Genomic DNA, 5,984 nt, shown 5'->3' with positions numbered 1-5,984 from the left:
AGTCTCTAAAAATAATCATTCATAGACTATTGTGAAATCTGAAAACAATATTACAGCAAACATTTAGGTGTTTGAATCCTCAATTTTCTCCTCTCAAATCAGCGAAATTTCTTCCTTGATCGCTATTAAACTTACTAGAACTGAGTTTGTGCCCCCAACTAGGGGCACTATGGCTTACCTAAGAATATTTCTGGGCCCAATGTATATAGGTGCATCTATACCTCATGGTAGGATATGAAAGAAATCTTGAGAGTTGCTCCTAGGTTTCCTGGGGGACTGAATTCAGGTAACAAGAGGAATGATGGGCTTTACTCAATAACCCAGGGAGAGGGTAAGGAAGACTGTGTACTCTAAGGACTATAGAAGCACATTCGAAACCAGAAGAGTCTGCACTCTGCCTTAGAACACAGAAGGAAGGAGTTAAAGGGGCAAGGGGGTGTATATTCCAGAGCAGAATCCATGTGAGTCCATTTCACTCCTCAATTATACAACCATATACTGTAGTATCAATAGTGTCTTAGATATACCATTTTCTTAAATGAGCAATATTGTTCAAAAGAATCATCTGAGATGATGTACGATGCACAAGACTCTCTTCAAGAGCTATTTTAAAGGAAAGTCCAGTTTCTTAGAAACACAAGTTTTAATATAGGAGCAGTACTTCACTAATAACACTGAGCTGATGAGCTGTAGAGATGATCCAGGACAGGAAAGAATGATTTAGGTCAGGAAAAGTCACTCCGAGAAGGAGCAACCACTGATGGTTGGCTCTTTGAAGTTGTGGTATACTATCAAGGACAAGTGCCTAGGTGCTGCCAGCCAAAGGAATGTCCCTTGGGAACAGGAGGAAATGTGGCTTTAGGAAGATGGTGTGCCCTGCCCTATCAGGCAGATTCAGTTAGATCTCCCTTGCAGAAGATGGTGAGCCTCTGTGAATAATGAGGCTTCAGTTCTGTTAGTCAGGGCTGACCAGACAATCTCTAGTTAATTCTGTTTGAGAATTCAGTCTTACGACCTGAGTAGGAAACAGGATCATAATTTTCAGGCATTCTGATAGCTTGAGCCTATTACATAGGCTCTAAATAGTGAAGTGGCTGTCAGGTTCCAAGTTGGGAGGGAGTAATGAAAGGAAAATGAATTGCACATACTCTCTTCCAAAGTAGTCCTACTTAGTGCCAACCAGTTCCATTTTTATCCTGTAATTTTCCTACCTCTCCTAATACACTGATTTATCTGGCAAACAGATGATTATAAATTTGTCATTTGGAGTTCTGCATGAAATTTCAGTAATATCTTAAAGACAACATTTTGCCTTTTAAAAACTAAACTTAGTTATTAAATTTTATTATGGAAATTTTCAAAGAGAAAAAATAGAATTGTATAACCAACCCCTATTTATCCATTATTCAGCTCCAGTAGGATACAGCCAATCTCGTTTCATTTAATAACCACCTCCAGCCCCTGGATTATTATTTTTTCCCCTCCTCTACCCCACCTTCCCCCAACATCCTGGTCAGGAATTATTTTAAAGCAAATTCCAGACATTGCTATTTTGTAAATATTATTAGCACACCTGAACACCATTATTCCTCCTCCCTGAGTAATACTTGGTTAATATAAAATATCCAGTCAGTGTTCTAGATATCCTCAAATATTTCATAAGTTTTTTGTGGGGTCTGTTTCTTCAAGTCAAAATCTACATAAAGTCCATACATTGCCTCTCTCTCTAATTTTTCTTTTAATCTATAAGTCATCCTTTCCTCTTCTTTTTTCTTGCCATTTTTTTCATTGAGAAACCATGTCATTTGTCCTGCAAAATCCTCACATTCTCGATTTTTGTTGCTTGCTTATGTATGTTTTTCTTAAAAAGCACATTATCTCATTTTATCTACAGAACTACCTGATGACGTAGGTGGAAGAGATGTTTTTGCCATTTAGCATATTAGTTGATCAGGATACAGAGAGATGAAGTAATGGACATTGCTGCTATAAACATTGGGGTGCAGGTGACCCTTCGAATCACTATGTTTGTATCCTTTGGATAAATACCTAGTAGTGCAATTGCTGGAATAGGGTAGTTCTATTTTTAATTTTTGGAAGAACCTCCATACTGTTTTTCAGTCCCAATAGTTCATTTTTGCTTTTGTTTCCCTTGCCTTTCGAGACATGTCTAGCAAGAAATTGCTGTGACAGAGGTCACAGAGGTTGCTGCCTGTGTTCTCCTCTAGGATTTTGATGCATTCCTGTCTCACATTTAGGTCTCTCATCCATTTTGATTTTGTTTTTGTATATGGTATAAAAAAATGGTCCCGTTTCATTCTTCTGCATGTGGCTGTCCAATTTTCCCAACACTATTTGTTGAAGAGACTGTGTTTTTTCTATTGGAGATTCCTTCCTGCTTTGTTGAAGAGTAGTTGACCATAGAGGTGAGGGTCCACTTCCAGGTTCTCTATTCTGTTCCACTGATCTCTGTGTCTGTTTTTGTGCCACTACCATACTGTCTTGATGATTACAACTTTGTAATACAGCCTGAAGTCCGGAATTGTGATGCCACCAGATTTGGTTTTCTTTTTCAGCATTCCTTTGGCTATTCAGGGTCTTTTCTGGTTCCATACAAATTTTAGGATTATTTGTTCTAGCTCTATGAAAAAAGTAGATGGTATTTTGATAGGGATTGCTTTGAATGTGTAGATAGCATTGGGTAGCATAAACATTTTAACAATATTTGTTCTTCCAATCCATAAGCATGGAACATTTTTCCATTTCTTTGTGTTTTCCTCAACTTCTTTCATAAGTGTTCTATAGTATTCAGAGTATAGATCTTTTACTTCTTTGGTTAGGTTTATTCCTAGGTATCTTATGGTTTTTGGTGCAATTGTAAATGGGATTGATTCCTTGATTTCTCTTTCTTCTGTCTCGCCATTAGCGTACAGCAATGCAACTGACTTCTGTGCATTAATTTTATATCCTGCCATGTTGCCGAATTCCTGGATGAGTTCCAGCAATTTTTGGGTGGAGTCTTTTGGGTTTCAACATAGAGTATCATGTTATTTGTGAAGAATGAAAGTTTGACTTCTTTCCTGATTTGGATGCCTTTTATTTCTTTTTGTTGTCTGATTGCTGAGGCTAGGACCTCCAGTACTATGTTGAACAACAGTGGTGAGAGTGGACATCCCTGTCATGTTCCTGACTTTAGGGGAGAGGCTCTCAGTTTGCCCCATCAAGGATGATATTTGCCATGAGTTTTTTTGCATATGGCTTTTATGATATTGAGGTATCTTCCCTCTATCATTACACTATGAAGAGTTTTAATCAAGAAAGGATGCTGTACTTTGTCAAATGCTTTTTCTGCATATATTGAGAGGATCATATGGTTCTTGTCCCTTCTTTTATTAATGTAGTCTATCACATTGTTTGATTTGTAAATATTGAACCACCTTTGCAACCTAAGAATAAATCCCACTTGGTCATGGTGAATAATCCTTTTAATGTACTGTTGGATCATATTGGCTAGAATCTTGGTGAGAATTTTGCCATCCATGTTCATCAGGGATATTGGTCTGTAATTCTCCTTTTTGGTGGGGTCTTTGTCTGGTTTTAGGAACAAGGTAATGCTGGCCTCATAGAATGAGTTTGGAAGTTTTCCTTCCATTTCTATTTTTTGAAATATCGTCAGAGAATATGTATTAATTCTTCTTTAAATGTTTGGTAGAATTCCACTGGGAGGCCATCTGGTCCCGGACTCTTGTTTGTTGGGAGATTTTTTATTACTGCTTACTGCTTCAATTTCATTGCTGGTTATGGGTCTGTTCAGGTTTTCTATTTCTTCCTGTTTCAGTTTTGGTAGTTTATATGTTTGTAGAAATGCATCCATTTCTTCCAGATTGCCTAATTTGTTGGCATATAGTTGCCATAATATGTTCTTATAATTGTATTTCTTCAATGTTGGTTTTGATCTCTCCTCTTTCACTTATGATTTTTTTATTTGGGTCCTTTCTCTTTTCTTTTTGATAAGTCTGGCCAGGGGTTTATTGATATTTCAAAGAACCAGCTCCTAGTTTCATTGATCTGTTCTACTGTTCTTTTGATTTCTATTTCATTGATTTCTGCTCTAATCTTTATTATTTCTCTTCTCTTGCTGTATTTTGGGTTTGTTTGCTGTTCTTTCTCTAGCTCCTTTAAATGTAAGGTTGTATATTTGAGACTTTTCTTGAGAAAGGCCTGTATTGGTATATTCTTCCCTCTTTTTTTTTTTTTAAAGATTTTATTTATTTATTCGACAGAGATAGAGACAGCCAGCGAGAGCAGGAACACAAGCAGGGAGAGTGGGAGAGGAAGAAGCAGGCTCACAGCAGAAGAGCCTGACATGGGGCTCGATCCCATAACACCAGGATCACGCCCTGAGCCGAAGGCAGACGCTTAACCGCTGTGCCACCCAGGCGCCCCGGTATATTCTTCCCTCTTAAGCTCGCCTTTCTGCATGCAAAGGTTCTGAATTGTGTTTTCATTTCCATTTGTTTCCATGATTTTTAAAAATTCTTCTTTAATTTCCTGGTTGACCCATTCATTCTTTAGCTCTTTAACTTCCATGTATTTGTGCTCCTTTCAAATTTTCTCTTGTGATTGAGTTCAAGTTTTAAAACATTGTGGTCTAAAAATATTCAGGGAAAATTCCAATCTTTTGGTACCAGCTGAGGCCTAATTTGTGGCCCAGTATGTGATCTATTCTAGAGAATGTTCCACATACAGTTGAGAAGAATGTGTGTTCTGTTGCTTTAGGTTGACATGATCTGAATATATCTGTGAAGTCCATCTGGTCAGTGTGTCATTCAAAGGTCTTGTTTCCTTGTTGATCTGCTTAGATGATCTATCCATTGCTGTGAGTGGGGTATTAAAGTCCCCTACTATTATTGTATTAGTATCAATGTGTTTCTTTAATTTTGTTATTAATTGGTTTATATAATTGGCTGCTCCCATGTTAGGGGCATATTTACAATTATTAGATCTTCTTGTTGGATAGACCCTTTTATTAGGATATAGTGTCCTCCTTCATTGCTTATTACAGTCTTTGGTTTAAAACCTAGTTTGTCGGGGTGCCTGGGTGGCTCAGTCATTAAGCGTCTGCCTTCGGCTCAGGGCGTGATCCCAGGGTCCTGGGATCTAGCCCCACATCAGGCTCCCTGCTCTGCTGGGAGCCTGCTTCTTTGTCTCCCAGTCCCCCTGCTTGTGTTCCCTCTCTTGCTGGCTGTCTTTCTCTCTGTCAAATAAATAAATAAAATCTTTAAAAAAATTTAAAAAATAGAGGGGGGTGGGGGAATGGGGCTGGTGATGGGTAGTAAGGAGGGCACATATTGCATGGTGCACTGGGTGTTATATGCAACTAATGAATCATGGAACTTTACATCAAAAACTAGGGACGTACTGTATGGTGACATAATATAATAAAAAATAACTTAAAAAATTAAAAAAATAAAATCTAGTTTGTCTGATATAAGGATTGTTACCCCAGTTTTCTTTTGATGTCCATTAGCATGATAAATGGCTCTCCACCCCCTCAATCTCAATCTGAAGGTGTCTTTGGGTCTAAAATGAGTCTCTTGTAGATAGCAAGGGTCTTCTTTTCTTAATCCAATCTGATACCCTGTGTCTTTTGATTAGAACATTTAGTCCATTTACATTCAGAGTGATTATTGAAAGATAGGAATTTAGCGCAATTTTATTACCTGTAAATTTGCTGTTTCTGTAGATTGTCTCTGTTACTTTCTGGTCTTTGTTACTTTTGGGCTCTCTTCTCTCAAAGGATCCCCTTTAATATTTATTGCAGGACTGGTTTAGTGATCATAAGTTCTTTCAGTTTCTGTTTATCCTGGAAACTCTTTCTCTCTCCTTCTATTCTGAATGACAGCCTTGCTGGATAAAGTATTCTTGGCTACATATTTTTCTCATTTAGCACCTTGAATATATCATGCCAGTTCTTTCTGGTC

Source organism: Ailuropoda melanoleuca, chromosome 2, assembly GCF_002007445.2.
Source record: "Ailuropoda melanoleuca isolate Jingjing chromosome 2, ASM200744v2, whole genome shotgun sequence".
Taxonomy (NCBI): Eukaryota; Metazoa; Chordata; class Mammalia; order Carnivora; family Ursidae; genus Ailuropoda; species Ailuropoda melanoleuca.
Note: the sequence above shows the minus strand (reverse complement) of the source record.